The sequence below is a fragment of the Bison bison genome, unplaced genomic scaffold (genome assembly GCF_000754665.1).
Source record: "Bison bison bison isolate TAMUID 2011002044 unplaced genomic scaffold, Bison_UMD1.0 scf7180017864472, whole genome shotgun sequence".
Lineage (NCBI taxonomy): Eukaryota > Metazoa > Chordata > Mammalia > Artiodactyla > Bovidae > Bison > Bison bison.
The window spans coordinates 13617726-13631060 of NW_011495033.1; the positions used below are offsets into that span (position 1 = coordinate 13617726).

At 43.7% G+C, this 13335-nt stretch overlaps 1 long non-coding RNA gene across 1 annotated transcript in view; it reads right to left on the bottom strand.

The window, feature by feature from the left end:
• LOC105004085 overlaps positions 1 to 13335 on the bottom strand; it is a 27070-nt gene that overhangs the window by 8079 nt on the left and 5656 nt on the right. The window contains exon 4 of the long non-coding RNA XR_827184.1: positions 4217 to 4319. This is a non-coding gene — a long non-coding RNA (uncharacterized LOC105004085). The remainder of the gene's footprint in view (positions 1 to 4216; positions 4320 to 13335) is intronic.

A 13335-nucleotide genomic window follows, 5' to 3' on the forward strand; every position in this document is an offset into this window, starting at 1 on the left:
AAATCTATTTCTCACTTCTACTGTATAATCATAAGGGATTTGATTTAGGTCATACCTGAATGGTCTAGTGGTTTTCCCTACTTTCTTCGATTTAAGTCTGAATTTGGTAATAAGGTGTTCATGATCTGAGCCACAGTCAGCTCCCGGTCTTGTTTTTGTTGACTGTATAAAGCTTCTCCATCTTTGGCTGCAAAGAAATTAATCCATCTGATTTCGGTGTTGACCATATAGTGATGTCCATGTGTAGAGTCTTCTCTTGTGTTGTTGGAAGAGGGTGTTTGCTATGACCAGTGCATTTTCTTGGCAAAACTCTATTAGTCTTTGCCCTGCTTCATTCTGTATTCCAAGGCCAAATTTGCCTGTTACTCCAGGTGTTTCTTGACTTCCTACTTTTGCATTCCAGTCCCCTATAATGAAAAGGACATCTTTTTTGGGTGTCAGTTCTAAAAGGTCTTGTAGGTCTTCATAGAACCGTTCAACTTCAGCTTCTTCAGCGTTACTGGTTGGGGCATAGACTTGGATTACTGTGATATTGAATGGTTTGCCTTGGAAACAAACAGAGATCATTCTGTCATTTATGAGATTGCAACCAAGTACTGCATTTTGGACTCTTTTGTTGACCATGATGGCCACTCCATTTCTTCTGAGGGATTCCTGCCCACAGTAGTAGATATAATGGTCATCTGAGTTAAATTCACTCCATTCCAGTCCATTTGAGTTCGCTGATTCCTAGAATGTCGACATTCACTCTTGCCATCTCCTGTTTGACCACTTCCAATTTGCCTTGATTCATGGACCTGACATTCCAGATTCCTATGCAATATTGCTCTTTACAGCATCGGACCTTGCTTCTATCACCAGTCACATCCACAGCTGGGTATTCTTTTTGCTTTGGCTCCATCCCTTCATTCTTTCTGGAGTTATTTCTCCACTGATCTCCAGTAGCATATTGGGCACCTACTGACCTGGGGAGTTTCTCTTTCAGTATCCTATCATTTCGCCTTTTCATACTGTTCATGGGGTTCTCAAGGCAAGAAGACTGAAGTGGTTTGCCATTCCCTTCTCCAGTGGACTACATTCTGTCAGATCTCTCCACCATGACCCGCCCGTCTTGGGTTAGAAAATTCTAACTCAGAAAAAAAAATTGACCAGCCCATTGCCTATAACTGTCTATGATTGAGGTCTCTTCTGACTTTGTCACAGCTGAACTAAATTTATGGCACAGGGCATTTATTAAAGTGCTTATTACTTCCTCTGATGAGTCTTTCAGCTAGTGGAATTTTAAAAGACATGTAACCTGAAGGATTTGCTTAATTATATTCTGTGTTTGATTTTAATGGAGAAACCAGTCATTACACTGCAGTAAGCCATGAGATAGAAATAACCATCCTTTAGAGGAAAGCTGGCACCCTTTTATGTTTAACTTGGTAATTTTCTGACAGCCATGCCACTTTCTGCCTCTGTTGCTTTTTCAATTAATTTTGAAGAAATTTCTTTACTATTGGTGGAGAGCGTGAGGATGAAAACTTCTCACCTCATGGGAACATCTAGATACTTTATTTAGCCTTTCCACCAAGAACTCACCCCCACCCCCCAACTCAGATGAATGAATTCACAAATTGGAATGCACATGCTTTTTTTGAAAAAAAATTTTTAAAAAACCTCTCCAATTTAGTCAATTGGAATGAAAATGATTGCTCTCCCTGTTTCTTAATACCTGCTCAGACGCTCAGCTGTGTCCAACTCTTTGTGACCCCATGGACTATTTCCCACCAGGCTCCTCTGTCCGTGGGATTTCTTAATATATCACCCTAAACTTCTGTTACAACCAGTGTTCTAACAATCTCCTTGATGATCAGTTGAATATAAAATCATAAAGACACACCTGATCCAAAAGAACAGTTAAACACATTGCCCTCCACATCTTCTACTTTAAAAAGACATTAAAGCTTAACATTATATACAGAGCTGACAGATTCCATACCTAGTTATCAGTTGCTATTTCGCAAAAGTAAAGCCACTGGCATGGCATATAACATTTCTTCTTGTTCCACTGCAACTGCCTGCAACTGTTGAGAAGCTTTTCCTATCCCTATATTTGCTTCCAGCACTGCACACGTTTTCTTCTCAGGCTTAAAAATAAATGTCAAGTTCCTGATCTTTTGTTAAAGATTCATTGCCAAAGATGGTTTCACAGCAGGAGCCTTCCTAGGGAAAGAGTTGGCTCACATTCCTGCTAAGAATGTAACCTGGAATGATGGAAAAATAATTATAATCAATGTCACAGAGCATATGGGTTTCTACCCAGACTGCTGCCAAATAGGACCTGCACTAATCTTTTCCATCCACTATCAGTCGGTTGACTCTAGCACATAAATTCCTCATATTTGGGTAAATGAAAGCCCAAAGCTCACACATATTTCTCCTATATCTGAGAGGTTTCGGAAAGAAACCAGTAAATGCCTTGCATTTCTTAAGCTTAGTTTCCATAAAACTACAGTTATTGTGTTTGGTGTCTCTAAACATAGAACTGCTTTATTTCTACTTCATCCTCCATCTTGGGTGATCCATGAGGTCAGTCCACAGACAGTGAAAGAACTGGGGAGAAATATATACAGTCACATTTTAAAAGCATTGTACTTGGGAGTGGGATGAATTGGGAGATCGGGATTGACACATACACATTATTGATACTATGTATATGGGCTTCGCTGGGGGGCTCAGATGGTAAAGAATCTGCCTGCAATGCGGGAGACAGGGATTAGATCCCTGGATTGGGACGATCCCCTGGAGAAGGGAGTGGCTACCCATTCCAGTGGGTCCTGGAAAATTCCATGGACAGAGGAACCTGATAAGGTACATACAGTCCATGGGGTCGCAAAGAGTTGGACACAACTGAGCGACCAACACTTTCACTTTCATCTACAGTAGATAACTAATGAGAACCTACTATTCCCTTGTAGCTCAGACGGGAAAGAATCTGCCTGCAATGCTGGAGACCAGGATTCGATTCCTGGGTAGGGAAGATCCCCTGGAGAAGGAAATGGCAACCCACTCAGGTATTCGTGCCTGGAGAATCCCATGGACAGAGGAGCCAGGCAGGCTGCAGTCCATGGGGTCACAAGAGTTGGACACAACTGAGCGACTAAACCACCACCACCAGTACGTAACTCAGGGAACCCTCCTCAGTGGTCTGTGGTGACCTAAATGGGGTGGGGAATCCGAAAAAAGAGGAGATATAGGTATTGCTGATTCACTTTGCTGTATAGTAGACACTAACACTGTAAAGCAACTATTGTCCAATAAAAATTAATTTAAAAAATAAAGCATTGTACATGTTGATGTGTGTTTCAGCTGGATACACCCCAACAGTATGTGTCGTTTCTAAAAGGGAGCTAATGCTGAGCTGATTAAATAGAAGCAGAAGCACCTGGTGCGTATCATTATGGAATAGGGTCCTGGGTGATTTAATTAAGATCTTTATTGTTATTTTTCCACTCTACCATCCACCCTGCTTTGCCTCTCTCAGGATATGTGCCAGGTGGTATGCAGTTCTTTTAGGAGAGAATTTTTTTTTCGTCTATGGAAACTCAGAACACAAAGAAATCAGAGGCAGATTTTAATTTTCCTTACAAGATTCTGTGTTTCAAACATTGGAAGTCTTAGAACAATTTGACTCTTTCCTACACAGCGGAGAGAGAAAATCCAGCCTCTTAAACTAGCACTTTTTTATTTTCTAAGCATAAATAAATAAACATAATAAGTATATTGTATGCTTTCTTGTTACACAAAGCAGAGTAGACAAAAGGGGGACATTCCAGTTAAATATTGGTAGCTTTGTTTCCGATATTTAGGACATTTTAAGCAAAGAGAAAAGTGAATTGAAAATGAGGTTGCTGCTTGCTATTACGGTGCTCCATTCACAGATCGAGCACTTAATTACAATAAATCCGGCAGCCGCTTCTCTGTCCTAAGGCCCCTCCGCTCCTATTGAGACATTCAATACAACTGTCTCACACTCTAAAATGATTTCTAGAGAGGAGTTTATATTAATATTGTGAGTCCCCCCTGTCACACAACTCAGCTCTAGGTCTGACTGCTACAGTTATAAAGAAATGACTTTTTCCCCCCACGCAGCGCTGTCATCTTTCAGGAAGACTTACATCTCACTTCTTATTTTTCCCTTTTCCCCCAGCATACATTTGTAAAACCTTACCAGAACTCCAAGCTGGCCCATATCCTTGAAATCGGCTGGGTCCAAGTATTAGTCAGCCATAAAAAAGAATGAAATCCTGCCATTTGCAGAAACATGGATGGGCCTAGAGAAGTAAAGGTGAAGTGAGTCAGACAGAGACAAATACCATAGGATATCACTTATACGCGGAATCTAAAATATGGTACAAATGAACACGTCTATGAAACGGAAACACACTCCCAGACACAGAGAACACACGGTTGCCAAGGGAGGGACAGGGAGGGAAGGACTGCGAGTCTGGGATTAGCAGATGCAAACTATTGTGTATGGGATGGGAAAACAAGGTCCGGCTATACAGCTCAAGGAACTAAACTTAACACCCCGTGATAGACCATAATGAAAAAGAACATATATATATACGTATATACATCTGAGCCACTTTTCTGCAGAGGTTAACATTGTAAATCAATTATGCTTCAATAAAATTTTTTAAAAGTCAGCTGGCTGCAATTCTGTATTTGTAGAGTCAAATGAGTCAGGAATGGACATTCTCACACAACTGTTCGGAGCAGGATGGAAACTAGAACTCAGAGACTTAAAGCGTTTTGCCTCAGGAAAAGGTCTAGCTCTATTTTCTCTGTAATTGGTTTGAAAGAACCTAGAAACCAAATTTGCCAACTACTAGTCTCATATATTTTATGAGGATACCATGTATAGCATCGAAATGCTTCATAATTTGATTTATGGTTAGCCAGATAAGATTATAAGAGTTTGATTTTACTGAGTAGGCTGTGCTCTGCTTATTAAAAATAAAAACATCTCACCCACTCGTCCACTCTAAAGGCAGGCTTCAGCGCCCTAGTGAATTGTGTTCCCAAGTTCATTAGTTGGTTGTTTAGAAATCCAAATGGTTTTTTTTTCCCTCAGGCCTAATAGTGTAAGTGGTAATTAAATTCCAAGCATAAACTTCAAATCTGATTGACCTCTAAGTCATAGGAGCAAGACCAGCCTGGGTTCCAGGTGCTAGGAGACAAAGTCTGTGCTGATTATTCTCCACACATCACCTGCTCTGTGCTCTGGAAGACTGGGCTACAAATGGATTCATTTCCCTGGTTCCCTGGCTTGACTTTGGCCAAGGAGGGCCGTGACTCAGAGATAAAAGAGTAGGAGAGAGAGGATGGGATATTTCTTCATGGGTTCCTATCCTGCTTTGCTGCCATCAATCTGGCAGTGGCTGTGTCCCTCCAAGATGACATGTCTAGCTGGCAGCCCCCCCAAAGATTTAGTTCTCACTGGGCTCTGGGAACATCATTTATTCATTCCCCTCCCCTGTCTGCCCCCCTACCCCGTCCCCTCCCCTTGTCTTGGGGGTATAAACCTCTCCCTGCTCTTCCTAGTCTTTGGTATCTCGCATCCTAGTTCTCTCTCTTTTTAGAAAAATATTTATCTATTTGGCTGCACTGGGGTTTAGTTGCAGCACGAGGAATCTTTAGTTGCAACATGTGGGATCTAGTTCCCCGATCAGGGATGGAACCTGGGCCCCCTGCATTGGGGGCATGGAGTCTCAGCCACTGGAGTACCACGGAAGTCCCCATCCTGGTTGTCTTAACCCCAAGCGTGCCTCAGGTAAAAATCTCTTCCTTAACATTTCTTCATTTGTACCATCTGAGTGGAATTCCATCCATTTAGACCTCAACTGTACAAAGGAAGACGAGGAAGAAGAGTTTCTTCTTCCTTTCTTGGGTTCAGAATTTCAGGCAGGATCATTCATGTATCTAACAGATATTAATTCATGTTCTTCCTGCATGCATGTGTGCTAAGTTACTTCAGTTATGTCTGACTCCTTGTGACCCTATGGACCCCAGCCCTCCAGGCTCCTTAACTCATGTTCCTCCTACATGCTACCAATTATGAATAAAACAGATATAGTCCCTGGCATCAAGGAATGTACATTCCTAGTTGGGAAAACTTGGTAAATACACAAATGAATAAACAAAAGAGCTATATGTTCTGGGAAATATTAGGTAGGAAGTAAACAGGGTACATTGATAGAGGACCATGGCAATTTTGGATAGGGTGGTCAGGGGAGGCCTTGCTGAGAAGATGACTTTTTTTTTTTAGGAAACTAATTAAAAAAAAAATTTTTCTGAAAACATTAGGAACTATGAAAAACAAGCTGAATATCCGGCCATATCAAAAGCAAAATACAAGTAAAAAAGACGTTGAGAAATCATGTTTAATCATAGAGAAAAATGTTTTAAAATATCATATTTAACACTTTCCTCCATAAACCACAACACTGAAGTGGACTTTAAGTAATTTTTTAAAATAAAAATTAAAAGAGAAAAGGCACTCCATTCCCACCCTGGAATCCCATCATATATAAAGTAATACACTCAAACGTCAGTGGACATAAACAACTGGTAAACCTGAAAATAAATCTTTCAATGAATGAACTCAGATTCCAACAGAACACAGTACTGCCTTATGTTTGCGGAAGAGCTTTTATCACACTTGCTGCTGCTGCTAAGTCGCTTCAGTTGTGTCCGACTCTGTGCGACCCCATAGACGGCAGCCCGTCAGGCTTCGCCATCCCTGGGATTCTCCAGGCTAAAACACTGGAGTGGGTTGCCAACTTAGGCCTTACCAAATGCAGATACAAAGGGGGATTAAAAACAAACTACTAAATCAAAATCTTTCTGTAGAGTAGCAGCTTTCACAAAATAAAATGAACTTAGTTCCATAGAATTGTACGCATATAGAAGGCAACGGCACCCCACTCCAGTACTTCTCTCTATAGTTTTGGCACGCTGGCTTCTCACTGTGGTGGCTTCTCTTGTTGGGGAGCACCCACTCAAGGTGTGCAGGCTCAGTAGCTGTGGCTCATGGGATTAGCTGCTCCACAGTACGTGGAATCTTCCTGGACCAGGAGGGACTGAAGCCATGTCCCCTGTGTTGGCAGGCCGATTCTTAACCATAGGACCACCAGAGAAGTCCCAGGAAGCATTTTTAAAGAGCAAAGTGATATGGTCTGATTTCTCTTTTCCAATACATACTCTAGTTTCTCTAGGGAGGAGGGCTCCAGGGGAAAACAGGTAGAATCAAGCACAAGAGTCAGGAGTCAGAATGCTATTCAAATGACCTATGCGGAAGATGTAACTGCATTTTGTTCTAAAGAGATGGGAGTAGAGATGCAGAGAAGCAGACCTGTTTGAGTTTTTGTAGAGGCAGAGCTCACAGAATTTGGAAAGGACTAGGTATGGAGAGAGGCTTCCCAGGAGGCACTAGTGGTAAAGAACCCACCTCCCAAAGCAGGAGATGGAAAAGACATGTGTTTGAGCCCTGGGTCCAGATGATTCCCTGGAGGAGGGCATGGCAACCCACTCCAGTATTCTTGCCTGGAGAATGCCATGGACTGAGGAGCCTGGCGGGCTACAGTCCACAGGGTCAAAAAGAGCCGGACACAACTGAAGCGACTTAGCATGCACACGGGCAGGTATGGAGGAAGGCAAGGGAGAATCCAGGATGGCTCCCAGTTTCCTGGCTGGGGCCACTAGCTGGGTGTTGGAGCTGTTTATGGAGAGAGAGAGAGAGAAGTAGGATGGAAAGACTGATAAGATGAAGATGAGTCGGATGGCAGGCAGATGGCTATCAGAGCCTGGGGCCCAGAAGGCAGATTTGAGCTGGAGGATCTTTTCTTTCCAGTCTCTTAGTGGTCAAGCAGATTTCTCAAGCCAACCTGGCTTAGGCCTAAAGCAATCTCCACCAGCCCTAGATATACTCACTAAAGCTGGGATTTCAATGTGAAGCCCCAGTTAGTCAAAAAGCATTCCTATACCTTGCCTTGTCATGAGTGCACATCGTTCCTTTGAAGATTTCAAATAAAGATTTGAGAATTCTTAGGTCCTTGACCAAATTCCATCAGAATCTTTGCCTCCAGAGTTCCAATTTCAACATCATTTAATGGTAAATTTAAAGGACAGCCCCTGGAATCCAGTTTGGCTAATGTATAATAACGTCCTTGTGGGGAGGCACGTACCCATAGTAAGAGATAAGATTCCGAGGCTTATTCACTTCAGTTGTCATGGCAACAGCAACGAGGGCTCTGGAGGCAGGAAGAAGGAACAGGGAGGAGACAGGAGAAACCAGAGGCTGTGGTGGCTGTTAGTCCTTGGGAGATAATTGAAGGCAGATATTTGTAAGTTGCATGGAGAGCACACCCTGTAAATCCAGGGCAGTTAGAAGTACACAGGTTTGTAAGTAGACAGTTTGTTCATTTTAAGGACCAGAGATACATATGAAAGCTGTATAGACTCGGGGGCTAGAAGTACATCATGTACCTGTTTTAACCCTGTGCCCACTGTACTGCTTGGGGTTCCACGTATTTGAATGAGCAAATGAGATCCCCAAAGAAAAAAATCTGTATTCTCCTTGTTTTGTATGGGTTCTAAAGTTGCTAGGTGAACAGATTCTTTGGGGAGAGATTCTATTTTTACATCAAAACCATCTTCATAGTATGGTTAGCGATTCTAAGGTGACACATCTGAAAGGAAGATTCACCTCCAGACCAAAAGACCAAGTCGGTAGATCTCCCTCTCTGGGTTGATTTTGGTGATCATTCACTAAACACGGATGGGATACCACCTAACTACGTACCTCCCAATGAAGGTCCATAGTAGAACAGGCTTTGATTAGATTTTTGAGCTTACAAACTGAGAATCCTCATTCTGTTGAAAGCTACAGCAATGAGGAAAGGTGGTGGTGTGATAAAGAATACAGACAGATGGACAATCAACCCTAAAAGAGAAGGAAACCTGAGGAATGAAAATTTGTTCAAGGCACGGTAGTCTATCTGGTACAGACATGCTGACACTCAAAAGGAAAAATCTCCAGTGGTGTGGACGCTTTGATAACTATGTAAAATATCCCTCAAGACCTTTCATTTAACTTTGCTCTATTTTTTTTTTTTTTTGGCTGCACTATTTCTTTTGTTCATTGCAGCACGTGGGCTTTCTCCAGCTGTGGTGGAAGGATTCCTTTTGTTGTGGAACATAAGCTCTAGGACACTCAGGCTCAGTGGTTGGGGTCCATAGGTTTAATTGATCCCATGGTATGTGGGATCTTAATTCCTCGACCAGGGATCGAACCTGAGTCTCCTGCATTACAAGGTGGATTCTTAACCACTGGACCACCAAGGAAGTCCCTGCTAAGTCACTTCAGTCGTGTCCAACTCTGTGTGACCCCATAGACGGCAGCCCACCAGGCTCCCCCGTCCCTGGGACTCTCCAGGCAAGAACACTGGAGTGGGTTGCCATTTCCTTCTCCAAGGAAGTCCCTACTTTTGCTCTAATTCTGTCCTCACCAGCTAATGTTTTATTTACTAATTCTGTTTTCTTTAGATGCTGAAGACAGTACCCTAGATGAGAAACGGGCATATCTGATCACTGGAAAAGTATATCCTCCTCTCTAAATTGCAATGAGAATAACATTCAAACAAGGTCTCCAGCCTGCATGATTGGGGCCCTGCTGATTTCTCTGACCTCATGCTCCGTCTTCACTCTATGTTCCGGTCATGTGGACTTCTTTCCACTCCTGAAACACCTCAAACTTTCTCCTGCCTTCCAGTTTTACCTGTTAGCAGAGCTCTCCTCTGAGATCTCCCCGTGGCTGGTCATTTCTTACCAATCAGGTCTCAGCTCACGAGTGCCCGCTTCTAAAAGGCCTTTCCTGATCTTGGTGTCTGTGGTTGCAACCTTTCTCCTTTGATGTCCATTCCCTCCCCGGATGACCAGTCACTAGCTACACTTAGCCTGTTTGATTTATTACTATGTGTCTTATTTGTTGACTTGTTTATTATCTGATTTTTAAACCAGAATGAAAGTGCAACACAGCTCCAGCCTCAGCAATAAGCAGTCAACACTCAATAAATATCTGTGAAATGAGCTGAATGTGGGGGAAAAATGAAGTATGAGTTGCTCTAGACTTGAGCATGCATGCATGCCCAGTCACGTCCGTCTCTTTTCGACCCCATGGACTGTAACCCACCAGGCTCCTTTTCCATGGGATTTTCCAGGCAAGGATATTGGAGTGGGTTGCCATTTCCTACCCTAGGGGATCTTTCTAACCCAGGGATTGAACCCACATCTTCTGCATTGGCAGGCAGATTCTTTACCACTGTGCTACCTGGGAAGTCCTAGACTAGAGAGATACAAATAGAGCAATCTGAGGTATATGGACTTCCCCTTGGCCCACACTGTTACTTCTATAAAGCACCAATAAGGTATAGTCATATGTCTTATTTTTGTTTGTTTTTGTATATTTCTTTTTCCCCACTCCCCTCTAGACTGTGAACAACTTGGGACAAGGACCATCTGGTTCATTTTGACACTTCCAGTATCCAAATAAATGCTCACAGGACCCCTTATGGCCCTGCTGATGGAAACAGGCAATTCAGACAAAATTCAGAGACTTTCTGTTGAGTGATCTTGGCTTCACTGGCTGGACAAGTGCCTGCCAGAATAAGCAGTGTTTGCAAGATAAGAAAACAGGTATGCAAACAGGTAGCGGCAGCACCAAAACATAGCCTGGGGTGAGCTCTGCAGCCCTGTCTCCTCTGTAGTCTCCATCACACCCTCCAAGTAACCCCCCAAAAGATTCCAGGCAATTCCCCAACCAGATTGCTGTCCTGAGCTCTTCCTGCTTAGAAAACCTAGAGCCATCTGGGTACATGGAAGTCAGACAGAAGCAGCTCCCACTTGGCCCGAGTCCAAAAAGAGACTTATGAGAACAGGCCAGCTGAGAGTCAGGGTGAACCACGGAGGCACCGTGAGGACCAGCGTCCAACCAAGAATGACTGGAAAGGACTGTTTAATGTTCTAAACGTTGCCAAGCTGAGTAACATGACACTGAACTTGTTTTCTTAGCTCAACTCTATATAGTTTGCATCCTGGAATTCACTCATACTATATATAGTAGAGTTTTATTCATGCACTCGAACTGATTATGTGTCCTGGACTGAAATGTTCCAGCAACGCCAAAAATGAAGACAAAATGGAAATCTTCCCTGGACTTACGGGCATGTTCTTTGTGCCCACTGCCGACTTTGCTAATGCATGGGGGCAGCAGAAAGCTAATTGAGATCTGTCATGGAATAACAGGGCAGAGCCTCGCCTGGAAAGAATGCCTCCTTTCAGTCTTTTCCTTGTGGAGTACTTATTGATTTATTTATAAACTGGCTACAGTCACTGTTCAGAATTAATACACATTAAAGAAGGTTTAAAGGCCAAACAATGACCCAACTTTTATAAGAAAAGAATCACACAGAGAGAGTTCGTTGTCTAACTCAAGACAGACAGTTCTATGAAACTGCCGACTGTAAATTGTTTCAGTCTTTGGGATATAAACAATTTTTATTTAACTTTTGGTCTTCTTTGATTCAGAGAAGGCAATGGCACCCCACTCCAGTACTCTTGCCTGGAAAATCCCATGGACAGAGGAGCCTGGTAGGCTGCAGAGCATGGGGTCGCTAACAGTCGGACTCGACTGAGTGACTTCACTTTCACTTTTCACTTTCATGCATTGGAGAAGAAAATGGCAACCCACTCCAGTGTTCTTGCCTGGAGAATCCCAGGGATGGGGGAGCCTGGTGGGCCGCCGTCTATGGGGTCGCACAAAGTCGGACACAACTGAAGTGACTTAGCAGCTTCCTTGATTAACACAGCAACTTTTCTGACCTGCTTTGAAAAATAAAATGTTCTCTGCCTCACGTATTTCAGGCCGAGAAACTCATTTTAATTCTAGAGTTGCAAATCTCTTTTTTAAAAAGCTACTTTTGGTTATCTCGCCACAACTGGAGGTTTCCCTCCGTAGCTCAGTAGGTAAAGAATCTGCCTGCAATATAGGAGACCCGGGTTCGATTCCTGGGTCCAGAAGATTCCCTTGGAGAAGGAAATGGCAACCCACTCTAGTATTCTTGCCTGAAAAATCCCATGGACGGAGGAGCCTGGTGGGATACAGTCTACGGGGTCGCAAGAGTCGGACATGACTGAACGACTACACACCAGCACCACCACTGGAGCTGTCTGGTGGGAGTGAGCACTGAGGGTCCCTAAGGGATGGCGGGGGTCTTCCTGATGGGGTGCTGTGGGGAACGATTTGAGCCCAGCATTTGACATCCTTCCTCACAGACTTCCCGGGTGGTCCAGTGATTGCGGACCTGCCTGTCAATGCAGGGGACACGGCTTCAATCTCGAGTCCGGAAAGATTCCACAAGCTGCGGGGCCATCACAATGAGAAAGAAGCCTGCGCACCGCAACTAGAGAGCGGCCCCTGCTCGCCTCAACTAGAGAAAGCCCGAACAGCACTGAAGACCCAGCACAGATCAGATCAGTCGCTCAGTCGTGTCCGACTCTTTGCGACCCCATGAATCCCAGCACGCCAGGCCTCCCTGTCCCTCACCAACTCCAGGAGTTCACTCAGACTCACGTCCATCGAGTCAGTGATGCCATCCAGCCATCTCATCCTCTGTCGTCCCCTTCTCCTCCTGCCCCCAATCCCTCCCAGCATCAGAGTCTTTTCCAATGAGTCAACTCTTTGCATCAGGTGGCCAAAGTACTGGAGTTTCAGCTTTAGCATCATTCCTTCCAAAGAAATCCCAGGGCTGATCTCCTTCAGAATGGACTGGTTGGATCTCCTTGCAGTCCAAGGGACTCTCAAGAGTCTTCTCCAACACCACAGTTCAAAAGCATCAATTCTTCGGTGCTCAGCCTTCTTCACAGTCCAACTCTCACATCCATACATGACCACAGGAAAAACCATAGCCTTGACTAGATGAACCTTTGTTGGCAAAGTAATGTCTCTGCTTTTGAAAATGCTAAGTTGGTCATAACTTTCCTTCCAAGGAGTAAGCGTCTTTTAATTTCATGGCTGCAGTCACCATCTGCAGTGATTTTGGAGCCTAGAAAAATAAAGTCTGACACTGTTTCCACTGTTTCCCCATCTATTTCCCATGAAGTGATGGGAACAGATGCCATGATCTTCGTTTTCTGAATGTTGAGTTTTAAGCCAACTTTTTCACTCTCCACTTTCACTTTCATCAAGAGGCTTTTGAGTTCCTCTTCACTTTCTGCCATAAGGGCTGT